General features: G+C 37.1%; 1 protein-coding gene across 1 annotated transcript in view; it reads left to right on the forward strand.

The window, feature by feature from the left end:
- Nucleotides 1–18,834, forward strand: part of LOC117714091 (uncharacterized) — a 280,965-nt gene that overhangs the window by 232,695 nt on the left and 29,436 nt on the right. The gene's annotated exons all lie outside the window — the stretch shown is intronic.

Here is an 18,834-nt window from a genome sequence, read left to right on the forward strand (position 1 = left end):
TCATTAACTATTTATCATGGAGTCAAAAGTATATATATTCATGAAGGGGCAGCTTGCAGCCTGATGGAGCTGGAACTAATATTTTGCAACTCTAATGACTTTTTTGCATCCTTAATTAGATAGCATAAGGTTGATATGATTAGGTCAGGATGTAGTGTTTTTCATTAAAATACATTTTAGAAGCTGTATTCATAATCTGCCCTTGCAATTAAATAATGAGCCTATGAATTTAATATTATCGACCCAATTATTATCCTATGCAAACGTATACGTTTAATAAATTTGTGCCGTAGGACCTTCATTAGCAGCAGAAAGAATGATATTTCTAGGTCTGTAGATTGAATAGCTATGGTTAAACTTATGTAATGATCTTAAATGTTTCAGGAAGGAAAGCGCCAATACCTAGGCATTCAATTCCAAATGTGCCTTACTATTTGCGGAGGACTCATTTATATTGTAATTATTTTCATAAAGAAACTACCACTTTAACATAGGCTACTGGAGCACATTAAAATAAGAAGTAAGATATTAGGTGGAAAGGAAGGTGAGAGGGAGCTGTACTTTATGGGACAATGATGTGCAAAATTTAAAGATCTCATCAAGACCAATTGGAAAACATACAATCTAAAATGTCCATTTCTCAGTGTCTGTATTAGTCACACACAGCCACAGGCAGTTGATGAAGATGATTATTTTGGTTGCTTAATGTTAGTGTCCTTGTTTGAAGATGATTGTGTGGAAGCATAAAAGGTCTTCTAAGAAGGAATCTCACTTTCTGCTCAGATTGCTCAGATGAATGTGTACAGGGAAACATGAATGCAACAAACCCATTCACTCACTCGTTCAGTAGCTGTTACTGGCCTACTACTTCTATGCACCAGAGCAATAAAAACAATTGGTTAATACCTTTAGTTTATTCTTTCAGAAAGTTAAATATAAAAAATGTTTTAATAAAATGAAATAAGAAGTAAACCACATGCTTATTTAGTAATGAAGTGCATAGAAGAGCCAATCAACAGTGATTATAAATAAACTGCACATACATGTAAGCAGACTTAGGGCACATGTATAGAGGCAGCACGCATCTCTAGCTAGAATCTGAAGTCAAGATGAGCAGAACACTTTGGTCTGTGATGCTCTGCCTGGCAATGTTAAAGACAAGATAGCACTCATGGTAGGGGAGTTGTGGATGAGTACCAGGAGTGGGGATGAGTACCAGAAGTAGGGATGAGTACCAGGAGTGGGGATGCTAAAGCTTTTCTTTATAAAAGAGAACAAATAAAATGATGGAATAGTAACAGGAAGGCAAATTTGAACACTGGAAGGTTTTTTTTTTTTTTTCTCCAAACGCTACAACAATGGAAAGAAGGGTGTAAAATACCAGACTAAGATCATAAAACTGCCTAATTGTGGGGTCTGTATTTTTCCCACAGGCTCAATGAATTAATTCATTGAGAGTGCTAATGCAAAGACCTAAGTCACATATATAGGGCTCTGGGATATGTTTTCACTGACTTCTTTAAATTGCTTAACTAAAGGACATATTATTTTTACATCACTGAAATAAATTAGTTTAATGTTGTTTGTTCAGTGTTTCACCACTAGGATATCTAAATTACTCATACTTTCTAAATACCCAGTTCACCAGATCACACAATTATAGTTTGAGTTGTTTTACATGCCGTTGAGTGGCCCTTGTGGAGACCTGAAGCAGATAGATTCACCTTTGAGCATTTCAGTAGCTTGACAGGGACTTGAAAATGAATGAGGAGAAGTAAAAAGTCAAAAATGAAAGCAGGAAATTTGAATCAGGGAGAAGCTGGAAATGGAAGCCTAGTATCAGACTGAATTCAAAAGAGAAGCAGGAAGAATAATGCCTACAAAATACAGAAGATTGACTTTTTAATATAAACATCTTATTGGAGCATATTCATTATATGAAAGGACGGTTTCACAAAGAATGTTTGTACAAGTGTCCCACATACTTGGGCCACATTTATCTCTGACTCTCTTTTTTCTTCCTTCAACTTGTAATTCAGCATCAGACCCCAGGACAATCTCGTTTGTACTTTTATGCCCCATATGTGTATATGGTCACACAGACACACAGACGCAGATGCAGACGCACATGCACACGCACACGCGCACACACACACACACTTAGGATCATAAATAGAAAAACATGCAATGTGTGTCTTTCTTGGAATATTTAACTTTAGTATTCTGATCTCCAGTTGTATTCATTTTCAGTGATATAATATTGTTCTTCCTGTGGCTGAAAACTCATGTATGTGCTTGTGCATGAGTTCATATGTATCACATTGTCATTGTCTACTTTCCTGATGGTGAGCATCTACTCTTATCCCATAACTTGCCTATTATCAGCAAACATAACAATACAACTTTCTTCTATCGTAGTATTTAGAATTCTTTGGGGATATACTAAGGAGGGATGTAGCTACCTCTTATGGTAATTTCATATGGTAGTTCCACTCAAATTTCTATAGTAACAACCCAGAATGACTAGGGAGATGGTTGGTAGCTACAAGCACTTCCTGATTTTCCAAAAGACCTGACTTTGGTTCTTATAACTCTTGAGCAACTACCTGTGACTTCAGATTTAGAGACCTGAATGATGTTTTCTTCTGAAATCTGAGGAAGTCACCACTCACATGAGCATATAACTCCTCACTTCTAAACCCATAATTAAAAAATGAGTATATAGTAAAAATAAAAATGACATACAAATAAATAATAAAGAGACCCCTGACTCTTCCTGATTGATGCATAAATAGGTTGTTGGGTCTATACAAAGTGGGTTTCAGGAATGTACCTCTTTTAGAATTAAACATTATAAAGGTTAAGGTGGCCAAACAACACATGAGTTGTTTACAATCATAGATTTAAACCTAGACATTATAATGGTGGCCCTCTAATGGGAGTTCCAATGCGACTCTTTAGGACTTTCATGCAAGTATGTCCTTCAGCTTGTCAAAAGGCTGTTGCTCCACCAGTCACTGAATTATTCCAATAGAGAACACGTTGTCTTGGGCACAGCTTAAGAATATTCCCAAAAGATCTCAGCCACAATCATTTCTGTTGAGGAATTCAATATGCATTCTGAATCCTGTCTATATGTTGAGTTGTCCATTCTTTCTAATTTTATATCACCATCATTGTGTCTATCAAATATTTTATATGAATGCAGACTATGATTCAAATGCAAAAATTTACATTTTTCTACAGTTAAAGGGGTTGTCAGTAACCCAACTAATTGGAAAATCCAAGTTTTTAGCAACATTTTTTAGAATAAACAGGAAAATTGTTTTTAAGAAGATGTGTGGCAACAGCAATTTTACTTGTATATTTTCAAAGTCATAGCAAAGAAACAGCAGAGGAGAATATCCTCTCGGTTGGGTGGTCTTGGATAATTGAAACACCTTTCTTTTTATCTCTAAAAGTCCAGGATGTTTGTTTATAAGCTAACCAATACATTGTTAAGCTTTTGAAAGGCTATTTAGCCATAGAGAGATTGATCTCTTCTATAAAATGGAAATGATAAATAACAACCAAAGAAAGGAATAAGTAGAACTTTCTGAAGACACCTCAAATGTTTGGGTTTTAAAATTGACAAAGATCTATTGCATTCCGCTAAGTACTTTCTCCCTTAATTCTAAAATGATTTCTATTTGAAGTGAAGTCCAATCCATATGTTTTTGATTCATTAACACTTAGTTTGCTAGCATCCCTTTACTGGAGTCATGTATACCAGTCTTTTCATCTTTTTTTTTATAAGCTTATGCTCCTCAGACACAGGAAATCAAGTTTTTCTAAGAGTAAACAAACTTGAACTCAGAGAGACACAGGGTTGTGGGGCCTCTGTGTGTAGACAGCACCTATTAGCTTTGAACTACTTCTCTGATTCACTATGCAAATTTTTTCTTACAGTGCCCTAGAATGAGATATATTGCTAATTAGCTGAGACATAAGATTCAGCTTTATATTTTATTATTTACTGAATTTTTCTCCTACATTAATTCTTCACGATCAAACAGCCAACTACTAGCATATTAATGAACAAGTCATTAATAATGGTTATTTAATTGTCATTTCTTTATTTATTCTCATCAATAATACAGGGGCTACTTATCTTTTAATAATTATGTGGTGGCAAATGAAATTTGCTATTTAGCACCAAGATATAATCCTGTCTTTTATTTTCTTTGAGAGACAGTGTTCTTTAACAGAAAGGATCAAAAGCACTTTTTCATGTCTTACTGACACCAGAGAAACACAGGCCCTTCACATGGCTTAAAAGCATATAGATTTTAAAGGCTGAAATACAATGTTATCAGTTTGTCACTCCTATGACCTTAGTTCACATTGTCTTATCTAATTCTCATGGTTAGGTGCTCTGAGCAATTTTTTTTTTTTTTTTTTTTTTTTTTTTTTTTTTTTTTTTTTTTTTAGCAGTGACAAAACTTGGAAAATTCAGTACTGGAAAACACCATCAGAATATCTGTACCTGCTAAGAGAAATTGTTTTAAGTGATGTTTTCTCTTTGAAATTTAGGTCAAGGGCCAAAGGAAAGTTAATAATACATCTCTACAACCACTGTGCAAGAACTACGGAAGCACTTTGTAGTCCGTTTATATGTTGATTCATTTAATTATTAAAGCAAATACATGTGTGTCACTTTACAGATAAAATCCTGAGACCCACAGACATTAATGTTTTTCTTTTCAACTCTGCATTCATTTATCCAACATGTGTTTATTGACCATTTTTTAATAACCTAAGCAATTTTGTTCTATATGAAGGCAAGTCAGACAAGACAACCTCATGTTCTAATGGGGATATCAAGTAGACGATAAAGTCACAACAGTTCACCAGGAGCTTAGTGGTCTGTTGACAACATGAACAAAGACAGTGTTAACTCTTCTTAAGGGGTCAACATAAGATGTTTAGGAACAATGTATAAGACCTACATAGTCTCAGGAAAAAAAATGGTACCAAAAGGAAGGGATTTGAAGCAAAGAAATGAAATACGGTATTTCTGAAAACAGAAAATATTTATGATTGAAACTTAACTGCTATAGTCACTATAGGCCTAAGTCTGGTAGGAAGGTCAGAAATGCCTATGAGCAAAGTGTATGCACCTAGTTGGACCACATGACATAGTTTACTGGTCTGCCACAGGGGTCAGTACATTTGGTTACCCACAGGGTTAGTATAATTTGCTACTACGCAAAGATCTTTGGTCAACCTCAGCTCATGTCTTTACAGTCAAAACCAGTCCCTTGTCTACCACTCATATCCTAAACAACTTCCTTTGTGTCACCAGTTCCCCATTCAATGACAAGATCTTGTAATTAACTGGAGAAATAAATGGTTTTGTCTTCACATTTATTTTCTTATAACTTTGCTTGTAAAATATTTAGTGTTCCTGTTTTATATTTTTGAAAAATGAGCACAGGACTTCAGACCATGATATAATGACAATACTGGCATCCATCATTTCTCTGAAATATTTTTAAAAATAAGATACACAAAGGGTGACTTGTAAGAAATGAATGAGTGAAGGAATGAATGATAAACCAGCATTTGACACTAGAGGGACTAAGTGAGTGAATGATCATTCAGCTTTAACATAATTTCTACAATATACAGAAACAAAATCCACTATGCCCATTCATCTTTGACCTTCAAAAAAGTATAACTGAGCAAAGTTTGGAAAGTTAAGGTTTTAGCTGCTACCTTTCCCTTCACCACAAGGACACTTGTGTGCCCATAAGTTCTCAAGATCTGTCTGCAGTTCCATGGGATTGCAGAACAGACTTGACAAATGTCCAGGACTATTCATTCTAACCACCTTGTGAGCATCTTATTTTCTGTGTCTATTCTCAAACAAGTTCCCAGTACAAGAGGTGAAACAGTACACACATGTCCCATGACACACTGTAAAATGAAGAGGGGCGGGGGAGGTAATAAGTTAATGATGGGAAATTAATCATAGAATTTGTAAAAAAGGTGAAGATGAGAAATTATTAGCATAGGCTAAAATTAGTCATTAAGTATCAAATAATTAGTGGAAAATGTCAACAACAAACATGTTTACATGATTGTTAGGTTGCATAATTACAACGCAGTGACCCAATATAGAATTAGAAGACATTGTGAATTCAATTGCTATACTGATTTTACATATAACCTTTAATCTGTAACATTTCTACATTATTTTCAAATTCTCCAAAGAGTCATTTTCAGATAATACTACAGCATCAAAGATTACAATTTATGAGTATCATTAAATATTAGGTTCACAAGTGTTTTGTTAGTGTTAAATGTTTACTTTTAAGAGATTTTAATACCTAAATGTATTCAGTAGGTAAGTAGTAGAGAGGTAGAAATTCAGGTTGACTTCTGAACTTCTTATTGTGGCCTACAAGCTTGAAAAAGGTGGAACGGTATTACAGAGTTTTTGAGAAAAAAAATAACTCTAGATTCAGCCCAATAACTACATGTAAAAAAGTTTAAAAATTGAGGAAGTCTTCTGTTCCAAATGATAACTCACTGGCAAAAGAAAATTAAGTTTTCTTTTTTCTTCTTTTTTTATAATTAATTTTTATTGGATATTATATTCACATTTCAGATTTTATCTTCTAACTCCCTTCCCCCAACCACCCAGGGACCTCCTATCCCATTCCCCCTCCTCATGCTTCTATGAGGATGTGCCACCCCACTCCTACCTCCCCACCCTCGAATTTTCCCCACTCTGTGTTTATCCTTCATGGGACCAAGAATCTCCTCTCCTACCTATGCCCAACAAGGCCATCCTCCCTTTCATGTACAGGCGGAGTCATGGGTCCTTCCCTATGTGCTCCCAGGCTGGTGGTTTAGACCTTGGGGAGCTCTGGTTGGTTGGTATTGATGCTCTCCTCATGGGGCCACAAACCCTTTCTGTTCCTTCAGTCTTCTCTCTAACTTCTCCATTGGGAAACCCTTGATCAGATCAGTGGTTAGCTGTGAGCATCAGCCTCTGAATGTGTCAGCCTTTGGCAGACCTCTAAGGAGACAGTTATATCAGGCTCCAGTCAGCATGCACTTCCTGCCATCCACATCAGTGTCTACATTTGGTGACTGTACCTAGAATGGATACCCAGGTGGAATGGTCTCCAGGTGGCTCCTCCTTCAGTTTCTGTCCCACACTTTGTTTCCATATTTGCTCCCTTGTGTATTTTTGTTACTCCTTCTAAGTAGTACTGAAGCATCCACACTTGGTCTTCCTTCTTCATGAGCTTCATGTGGTCTGTGAGTTGAGTCTTGGCTATTCCAAGCTTTTGGGCTAACATCCACTTATCAGTGAGTAAATACCATGTGTGTTCTTTTGTGATTGGGTTAACTCACTCAGGATGATAATTTCTAGTTCCATACATTTACCTAAGAATTTCTCGAATTCATTATTTTTAATAGCTGAGTAGTACTCCATTGTGTAAATGTACCACATTCTTTGTATCCATTCCTCTGTTGAAGGACATCTTGGTTCTTTCCAGCTTCTGGCTATTATAAATAAGGCTGCTATAAACATAGTGGAGCATATGTCCTTGTTATATGTTGGAGCATCTTCTGGGTACATGCCCAGGAGTGGTATAGCTGGATCCTCAGGTAATGCTATGTCCAATTTTCTGAGGGACCGCCAGACTGATTTCCAGAGTGGTTGTACCAGCTTGCAATCTCACCAACAATGGAGGAGTGTTCCTCTTTCTCCACATCCTCGCCAGTATCTACTATCACCTAATTTTTTGATCTTAGCCATTCTGACTGGTGTGAGGTGGTATCTCAGGGTTGTTTTGATTTGTATTTCCCTGATGACTAAGGATGTTGAATATTTCTTGTGGTGCTTCTCGGCCATTCGAGTTTCCTCAGTTGAGAATTCTTTGTTTAACTCTGTACCCCATTTTTTAATAGGGTTATTTGGTTGTCTGGAGTCTAATTTCTTGAGTTCTTTATATATATTGGATATTAGCCCTCTATTGGATGTAGGATTGGTAAAGATCTTTTCCCAATCTGATGGTTGCCGTTTTGTTTTATTGACAATGTCCTTTGCCTTGCAGAAGCTTTGCAATTTTATGAGGTCCCATTTGTCAATTCTTGATCTTAGAGCATAAGCCATTGGAGTTCTATTCAGGAACTTTTCCCCTGTGCCCAAGTATTTGAGGATCTTCCCCACCTTCTCTTCTTTTAGTTTCGGTGTATCTGGTTTTATGTGAAGGTCCTTTATCCACTTGGATTTGAGCTTTGTACAAGAGGATAAGAATGGATTAATTTGCATCATTCTACATGCTGACCTCCAGTTGAACCAGTACCATTTGCTAAAAATACTGTCCTTTTTCCACTGGATGGTTTTAGCTCCTTTGTCAAACATCAAGTGATCATAGGTGTGTGGGTTCATTTCTGGATCTTCTTTGAAATGCTATTTTTACAAGTAGGTATGTGAGCCATGAGAATCTGTTACAGACTGGCTTGTCATATCTGTCTTCAGCAGGGATGGCAGAAAATCACACAAAACTCCTGTGTTGTAAGAATGGTTGGCCAACATGTTTGTAGCGGGTCTTATCCGTACTGATGGTTATCGTATAAGGTTTGATGACATACAAGTCTTGCTTAAGTTGGTACTAGAACCCAGTCAGATTGTATCAGAGTGAGATGTGCTTGGTTGCTTTCTTGCTGTCCTTGTTTTCTTCCTTCCCATTGTCCCCTGCCGATGCAGATTCCCATTGTCCACTGCAACAGCACCTGCTGTGGTTCATGCCACAATTAGGTCCTGAAGCACAGCTAAACTGTTGTGACACTCTCTGCTGTATACTTGGCAGCAAAATCACCATGCTGGGTTCCTAGGGACAAATAACTCCACTTCTACTTCCCACCTGCCTGCTAGTTCCTTGGACCATTCTCAGGCTGTTGCAAAAGTTCTAACTTTCACACTATGGCCTGCTATTACCAGGTCACACCCATTACTCACCTGTCCCATGGGTTTAAATACCTGCTCAAGGGTTTTTGCTTTTTTTTTAATATTAAAAAATATGTTTTATGAGGCCTGTGGGTATATGCTTCATGATTTATAAAAATATATTCTCATTTATTAGAAGGAATGACCTTCACATATTTGATTTTATTCTTTCCCCTGATATTTCTTTCCCAAATCTCTTCTAATTGTCTCATTCACACACAAAATTTAAAAACTATGAGTTACAATTTTATGGTTTGTCATAATGATAAAAAGGCCATGTTGATAAGTTACTGTTGTTCAACCAAAAATAGCAGCATTCCAAACTTTTAAACATCTTTAATATTTATATGATGAATTTAGGTACTGCCAAACCCAAGAAATAATTCAAGAACATTTAAGTACCAGTAATTGAGTAATGTTGATCCAGTTGTAGATTTCAAATTCTGCACAGTGTTACACAGGGAAAAAAAACAAAAACAATTAATCAAGAATGGAGATGGTATAGCTGGAGAAAGGATAGCTCAGTGGATCAAGTGCCTGCCACACAAGCATGAGGACCTGAAGTCTCCAGCACCTACATAACAGCTGCACAAGACTAGCAGCTGTAACTCTGGTGCTGGGAAGGGGGAGGGCACAGGCATCCCATAAGCTCATTGGTCAGCTTAGCTAATTGATGAGCTTCAGGTTTAGTAAGTGACCTTATCTAGGATCTATGGTTCAACATCCTTTTTCAGAAGGTCCAAGTTTAGCTCCCAGGACCTAGTTTGGTGGGATCTGGCACCCTCCACTGGTCACCTGGACCTGTGTCCTATATACACACAGACACATAAATAATAATAACCATTTAGAATAGGGACACTTTTTTGAACAAGTAAGAAACAAATAAAATAAAGAAGTGTCTGTGGAAGACACTAGAGTTTGACCTAAGCGAACACCTGTACACATTGTCTTAACCTCCCTAAAATAACAAGAACGAAGAAGCTGATGTCTGCCATCTATATTCTGAGTTTGAATTATAACATTTTTGATATCATGTATTGCAATAAATAAAGGAATGTTGAATTAAAATTTTCTGGTTACCATAGGACAAATTAAAAGCCCACGAGTTTCAATGTCTGTATTCTACTTTTGATATTTATCTTTTCATTTCTTAACCTCTTCCATATGCCTGCCTGTTTTAAGAACAAGCTAAATATCTCTTAAAACAGGAATTACTTAGACTATAGCTAAGAAGCTCATAATCAGATCATCAAAAGACACACATTAAGTAATAAAAGTTATTTTATTTTTTCAAATATATATTCCTTTTTTAAAATGAGTAAAATAAACTTCAATAGTCAAGATATAATATTTCTGCTACAAATCTATTTAAATCACCCAGTTCAATGAATTTTTTTATCATGTTTACAGAGTTCAGCAAACATCACCATAATCTCATTTGAGGACATTTTCATCATCCCAAGAATTACAAAGAAATAGAAATTTTTATAGAAAGTCATAGAACATGAGCTTGCTGAGAAAGCATTTTTAAAATCCAGTTTAAGAATCAATGTTTCAGACACTACAGGGGCTCAGGACAGACCTGGCCTCATTCTAAATAGTTTAATAATGTAAACCACTTCTCATTACCCAAAGATAGTGCCAATCCATACCCTCTCCCTGACCACCATAGTGTCATCTGCCCCTCCCCCATGCCTAAGGACTTATTTACCGCAATGTAGACTGTACTATACTTTCCTATCAGGCTTTACAAATTGCAAAGCAGCAGATTTCCTTCTGGTAAGTTATCTTTCTGAGGCATTGTTTTGTCTTTCATAAATCCAGATTCATAGTAAATAATAGAAACTCTAGGTTTTACTTAAAATAACAACACATTGTGAGAGCATTTTGGGGTATATTGAATTATAATTGTCACCCTGGAAGGAAGATGTTATTTTATTCAACTTTTCCGCAGATCAATGGTTCCTCCTGAGTTGACACATTCCAGAAAGAGCAGGACACTTTAACTAAACTCTCATATCATCACACCTAATTGTCACAAAATTAACCATGTGTGATCGCCCACCATATAATTTACGACAGTGCTCAGCACACAGTACACTTGTGTGCCTTCTGTCCTTCTCAGCTCCAGGATGATGAGTTCATAGGTGTACTGCTAGTTGGTAGACTGATTCATATCTAATGTCATGTTTAGTTAGTAGGTTGAACTTATGGAAAATACAACCACCTACTCTTTGAATGAATAGTATTAGAGAAATATTTCAACTTCTGTATTACAACTTCATCTCTGTATCTTTTTATTCTTCTTTTCCCCCTTTGAGATAGGGTTTCTCTATGTCTCCCTGGCTCTCCTGGAACTTGCTCTGTAGATAATACTGGCCTCTAACCCAGATGTACTTGACTCTGACCCCAAGTGCTGAGATTAAAGGCATGTGCCTTCAGACTTAGCTAAATTTATAGCTTTATAAAAATCAACTTTGCGGTTTAGATAGGGATAAGCCATACCTTCTTCTTAATCTGCCTCTGTTCTTATATCCCATCCTTTCTTCCTTTTTTGCCTTTCTTTCTTTCTCTGAGTAGCAATTCCTTACGCTGGAGAAAAATCAAATATATAATTCATAATTCTTATGTCCCAGGACTTTATTAGCTACTTCACTGATCATGTCTACTCTAGTGATGTCTACTCATGCTTTGAAATGATTGTCTCTTTCCACTATTTCTCATTCTCAGCTTCCAGAAGAGTTGCTACTACTGAATTTTTTTAACTTTCATTTATCATTTATTTATTGTGTGTGTGCATGCACATATGTGCACGTGCATGTGTGCACACTTATGAATGCAATAGTTTATATGTAGAGGTTCCATGTACAAATTGGTTCTTTTTTAATGTATATAGGTCCTAGGTCCTAAACTATGATCTCCTCAGACTTGGTGGCAAATACTGAGTCACCCTTCCTGTCCTTATTAGTGTATTTTTGAGAGAAATATACCAAATTTGTAGCATGGTGATAAAAGTAACTGATTTGAAGCACTTTTTGAGAGCTGTGTTCTAGTTGAGCACGACTGGGTACACCTGTATTCCAGCACATAGAAGGTAGAGTCCCAGATTAGTGAGTTTAAGGCAAACCTTGATTGTGAATTTTAGGCCAGCCTATGCCACTTGGATCTTGCCTCAAAAACAACAAAAGATTGTGTGTTTTAATATCTAAATCTAGCTAGCATTGACATTTCTGAAAGTGTACTGCAATGGTGGTAGATTTGTCTGTCTAACTCTGTTTCCTCTCAGACTGATGCATTAATGATTTTTTAGATCAATGAGTTTACGGTCAGCTGACTGCAAATAGACAAGCTATTTTTGTTCATAGACACATCAAAGGGGGTATTAATAATATTGTTTCAGAAGGGTTACGTTTGCTGTGATGAAACATGACCAAAAGCATCTTGGCAAGAAAAATGTTCATCTGGTTTATGCTTCCACATCTCTGTTCAGCACTGAAGGAAGTTGGGGTGAGAACTCAAACAGGGCAGGAACCTGGAGGTAGAAGCTGATGCAGAAGCCATGTTGCTGCTTACTGGCTTGATCCCCATGGCTTGCTCAGTCTGCTTTCTTATTTCCGGACAACGAATCCAGAGGTAGTGCCACCTACAATGAACTGGGTCCTTCTAAATCAGACACTAGTTAAGAAAATGTTCTACAGTCTTGGAATCCAATCCTATGCAAATATTTTTTTTCAACTGAGGTTCCGGCTTCTCTGATGACTATTGCTTGTGTCAAGTTGAAATAAAACTAGCCAGCACAAATATATGTTTCTGATGTTAAAACCACCCACATAGTTTTGCCATATATGCATGAGGCAAATAGCCATTACACAAAATTATAAAAAAAGCTCATCAAAATTCTTTATATAATTCTGCTGTTTCTGAAGAAAGATGACCCCCCTCTAAGTGAATGTGTATTGCTTCCCAAAGGATTATGACATTCAAAAAGTTATGCAGTAGTGGTTGATAACTTTTAAACACATGTAGAATTCTGGGGAAGAATCAGCTTGTGGTGTGGCAGTAGTCTATCCACACCAAGGAGAGACCACAGAAGACATGGGTGCTGAAGATGATGACAGGGAACATTTTGTAGAAGTCCCTTCCTGCCCTGTCTCTCCTCCTAGCTTAATTAAAAATGACTGCCTTTCCATCATTTGATGCCTTTCATAGAATATGGAAGCATAGTCAGTTTGTACATTTGCACATAAAACAGTGACATGCTTAGCAGTATGTGTCATCAGTGTCACACAGTGGAGTCTGTGCAACAGTACATTGCTACGTTATATTGTTTTGTTTTGTCCCCTCAATACCCCTGACTTAAACCTTATGGTATGGGGTCATGCATGTCACAATTAGAAAGTTAGTCTTTAGAAAGCTGTTCACCCTTCTTTATAAATGTCTCAACTCTTGGACAGTTTCAGTCCTGACTGCCATAATGCCTAAGAAAGAAGTGAAAAATCTCCCAAGTTACACATTCACATTGAATGGGACAGCTTATATCAGAAACAGCAGAATTGCATGTAGAACTTTTGATGAGCTTTTCTTGTAATTACATGTTTATGAGTATTTGACTCATATATGGATGTATGTATACCAAATGCATGTACCACATGCAGTGTGAGCCCTGTCCTTTATTTTATAGATTTTAGTGAATAATATATAAATAGTTTACATTGCATGTTGTCTTCACCATGAAATCTAAAGAAATGAACAGTGATACTGATGGCCCACTGGTTAGAAAGAGGTCCCAGTGGGTAGCAGTGCTTCACATGCAGCCATAAGAACTAGAGCTTTGATCTTCTGTACCCAGGTAATAGGCTGGACATGGTTTAATGAGCCTGTAACTCACAACTGTGGATGGTGGAGACAGGAGGATTGCTGGGTCTCTCCAGTAAGAAACCTTGTCTCGAAAAATAATAGAGCAGGGCACCTAAAATCCTCTGACAGTCTTCACATGTGTTCATTGATACATGTATCCACACATGTGTGGGCCATACATACACATACACAAACATACTCAAACCTGAACATTTAAAATAATAATGCCCCACATCAGATATTGAACTAGAAGTCTCCTCTTATTTGGTCAGACAACATTAGCCAAGTGACTAAGCATTTTATATTTTTAAAATTCTACATCAGTTTAGAAATGCAATATTGTTCCAGTGAAATGTCATGCATGAGTAATGTTTGACCATCTGGTAAGATCTATTGTCAAAATGTTCGGAAAACCTTGATGGGTCTGCAAACAGATTGCCATTTTCAGACCATAGAAGACCACATAAGGAGTCAGAGTGGCATAGTGTCCCTAATCTCATAACTGTGATGCAGGAAGTTTCAAAGCCTTATGTGTTAGTACATGTGGGTAGGCAGATTCTAAAGTTATCCTCCCAACACAAGAAGTATGGAGACAGAAGAGCATATTGCTTTGTTCACAGAGGGCCAACAAGACTGAGATTTGGCACTAAGAGAATGTGGCTAACCCTCAAAAAAAAAAAAAAAAAAAAAAAGCCATCAATGCAACTCTTTCATTCCTCCCTTGTAATTCAGACAGAGCCAATCTGTAATGAAAATGAAGACATCTCACCTGAAGGACGTGTGACTCTGGGCAGTAGAGGCACACTTTCTCCCTTTTCCTTTATTCTCAATACTGTTTGTTCCTTGGTGTTGATGGACAGAAATGCCGTGTGTGACAAGCTAATGATGGTTTACTGGTTTCAAGGCTTGAGGACAAACAACTGGTCTCTAGCCCACTTGTTTGCAGCTTTTTCACCTTTAAATCTAGAAGCACCTTTAATTAAACATCATTAAAAAAAAAAGGATGCTGAAAAGTTTGGGGCCCTCTCTGAGAATCCTCATCTCTAGACACCTGTAATAAACACAGTGTAGAAAATAAATGCCTGCAGAATTAAAACAAGTACCTTAGCCCACCTCCTCCATCATAGCCTGTCCAGTCACTACTAACTTCCCTCCTGTACATATTAAAAAGCCGGAGTTGCTACTGCTGTACTTGCCTGTTGCCCCACATGACAGGAAGATCAATGCATTTGCATATACCACAGGTGACATACAGGGACAAGGGATCCCCAAAGTCCAGCAGATGTCTATTCTGAGTGGTTTGAGCTTTGCTCAGCATATTCTTTTCTTCTTTGTCCTCATTTTGATCCGTCTCTCTCCTTTTATTTGTACTATATTTCTTTGAGGCAGGGTATCACTATGTATCCCAGGTTAGCTTCATACTTTTAATCCTTTCTCAGCATCCAAAATTCTGGGGTTATAGGCCCGTATTGCATCCAGTTTTCTCAGTTCATCTGCTGTTTTCCACTCTTTTTTTCATGATATATAACTATGTAATGAAAATACATATGTACATGCACCAGGGGTGGCAAGGGACAAAGACTGGGAATGGGTATTAGTTCCTCTTTATCTCTTCTTTTTTTTTTTTTTTTTTCATTTTCTTGGCTCCACTCTGTATAAATCACTGCATATGCTCCAGGTTTGAAGACCTGGGAGTTTAATATGTTGCTAGTAAGCACAGGTTTATAGACTTGTTATTTCCGTTACAGCTTTGATAAGCAGCAGTGCTGAAAGCCATGGGTTAAGCAAAAGAGCACGGAAGGTCCTACTTGTGTTTCTGTTTGGCCCAATGACGTTGAAAAACACTTATGACTTTGTAAGGAAAGCAGTCAAGTTGACTATGTCTACCTGCTTTCCACATAGAACCATAGCTTACATCAGGGAAGTGATGCTGGACATGTATTTCAGGGCCCATGCTTTCTGAGTCTTGAACAACAGGCTAGGACCCTGTCACTGTCTGTCATGTAGGATGACCCTATGGAAGGAGAAAGCACAAAGCTAGCTTTCCTTTATGGCTTTGTTTTGCTTTTAACCTCAATACTTAGATGCCTTGTTTATTAGCCTCATCAAATTGTTTGTGTGCTTTCCTTTAATAAATGGCATTGCTCTCTGAGATAAATAATGAAATTACTTGACTTTAGACTGATGTTATTGGCCATTTAATCTTCTCCTGTCTCTCCTGTTCTACTTCAGACCAAACCTAGCCACCATCACATGGGTATTTTCCTTGGTCTATATGATGCAAATGGTTATATGAATATTATAGTGAACTTCTTAAGACACACATATGACTGAGTAAATTTTTAGTTCTAGAAACTGCAGTGTTTAACTTGGAAGGCTTTCATAGTGTCCTGTTTTTATAAAAAAAAAAAAAAAAAGTGTTTCTAGCTCAATTTTCAAAAGTGCTTTTCTAGAGCTGTATGTAATTAGCAACATGAGGTTTGGTTTTCTTCCTTTGACTACTTGTAAATAATTCAATAAAGCCATTGCCCATCCATGGTTTCAATGAATCACCCCAGTGTTACAATAAAGACTCCATTGTCCCATTTAATAATTAAAGGGTCTTAGAAGAGGCACTAAGATAGCACAAAGGTGCTAGGAGGCCCAACCCAGACAAAAGCTTAGTTCTCCTAAATTTAGCACTCATGTTCCATATTTTCCCATAGCTATTAGAATTGATTAATACTTGATTAGGTATTAATCAAGCATTATGATTAGGTGTGGTTCACATAAGAATTAAGGACAAGATGCAAAAAAAAATTGAATGATAGGATGAACTAAAAAAATCTATTAGGTTTCTTTAAAAAGAAAAGTTTTACCTTTTTAAGTCAAGATTATAGGGATGACAAGATGACTCAGTGGGTCAAGATGCCTGTACCCTTGTATCCAAAGCCAAATGGGCTGATGTCAGTCCCCAGGACCTACATGGTGGAAAAAAGAACCTTCTATCACAAGTTGTCTTGTGTACACACACACACACACACACACACACACACACACACACACACACACAGAGAGAGAGAGAGAGAGAGAGAGAGAGAGAGAGAGAGAGAGAGAGAGAGAGAGAGAGAATAGATAAATATAATTTAGAATCTAGATTATAATCAACCTAAAAATGTTAAAATGTGGGAGGGGGAAGATGTGGGAGGGGGAAGAGGAAGAGGGAGAGAGTAAATAGATAAATATAATTTAGAAATCTAGATTATAATCAACCTAAAAATGTTAAAAAATGTTTGTGTACTAGAGGGAGAGACCTCATTATGTCATAATCCCTTTGATAAAACATGTCACACACCTAGCAAAGACCATGCAATCCTATCAGAAGAGACTAATGTAAACATTATAAACCAGGAAATAACCTGAGAAAACCGTTTCTGTGGCAGTGTACCCTGCAGGACTTGTATATTTAGGAGCTCATAGGAAAGAAATTTGAAAGCACACAAAACCCGAGTTAGACTTGAGCTTTGACATGGTCATCTCCAGACACAGAAGGACTGAACTGACCTGGGACCTGTGAAGAGCCCTCTATGTCTCCTTCTCTTTTTATGGCCTTTCACATAAAACAGACACTGCTACTGCTGGTTTAAACACACTTGCATTCCATGCTTAAATGGATATTCTTAGAGCTAAAGAGAGAGTTCTTGGTTCTTGGATATTTTAACAGAGCCCGAACTTACAAAAGAATTTGTTAAATATTTAGAACTAGGAAACATTGAAAACATGAAGACTTTTGAGCTCACAAAGATGTTTATGGTCCCACCACGGCTAATTGACTCAGTTGCAAATCCCTGCCCTATTAAACAGCACTTTGTAGACATGACCGCCACACCTCCTCTTCTCAGCCCGTATAAATTTTTAGGGACTTCCTACTTCCTTGCTTTTTAACTCCCAGTTTGCTTCTAAGCAAAGGAAACTCTTTACAACCCATGGGATTGAAAATGATCTCCTAGGGTACTTGATGGTGGCAAATGAGGATCTTTATGGAGTTCATTTTCTGGTCTGAGAGACACATTTTCCCCCAGGTGGTTCACAAAACTATGGCAACTGATGGGATGCATCTCTGACTTCAAGAGGGAATAGGGGGCTTTTCTTTCTGAAAGCATAATTATCCCATAACAAACTCAGTGTTAGGAACAGGGAAGCATAAGCAAATCTGATATTTGCATCATAAGAATTACATATTTGTCTTCCTGGGAAACAGAAACTGATGGAGTTAGCATATTTTTATATCATAGTGTGGAAATAATTTGATAAACATAATGATTATTTAATGCATCCTAAAATGATAAAATATTTGATAACTTAATATGGCATCTTGAGCCTGTTAGACTTCCTAAAATCCAATGGTATTTTTTCAAGGATAAGAAACATGCATACATACCTTTAATCACCAAACTTCTTAACTTGAAGGATTCGAAGAGGAAAGAGAAGAGTGTGGGAAGGCTTATGCCCAAGTCAACCCCCGTACCAAGAGTTCCCATGTTGCTTACAACTTCAATAAACTTGCTTCTGTAAAAGAATTTCTTCTGCAGGCAGCAAATAAAGTTTTATTTTTCCCCAACATAAAATGGATGCCAGACAGACCACCAGCCTGTAGTTGTAAACTCCTCTTCCCAACCAAGAACCTCAGGGTTTATTTGATGTTACAGGTCAGAATATTAAAAAAAAAAAAAAAAAAAAAAAAAAAAAAAAAAAAAAAAAAAAAAAAAGTCAGGTAGAAATAAGATTATAAGGGCGTCAACTTGCATTTATGAACCTAATCACAGAAAGGCAAGTCCGTGCCTTCTCATTTTTTGGCTTCATGCTTTAGAAAGCTCTGAAGACATGAGCTGGCATTTGAAAAGAAACCAATGACAGTGTAGGGTTTTTTAACAAAACCCCTCTGAAAGATCCAATGATTAGTTCAGGCAGGAATCTAAATCTTAGGC

This window comes from Arvicanthis niloticus, chromosome 8, assembly GCF_011762505.2.
Source record: "Arvicanthis niloticus isolate mArvNil1 chromosome 8, mArvNil1.pat.X, whole genome shotgun sequence".
NCBI lineage: Eukaryota > Metazoa > Chordata > Mammalia > Rodentia > Muridae > Arvicanthis > Arvicanthis niloticus.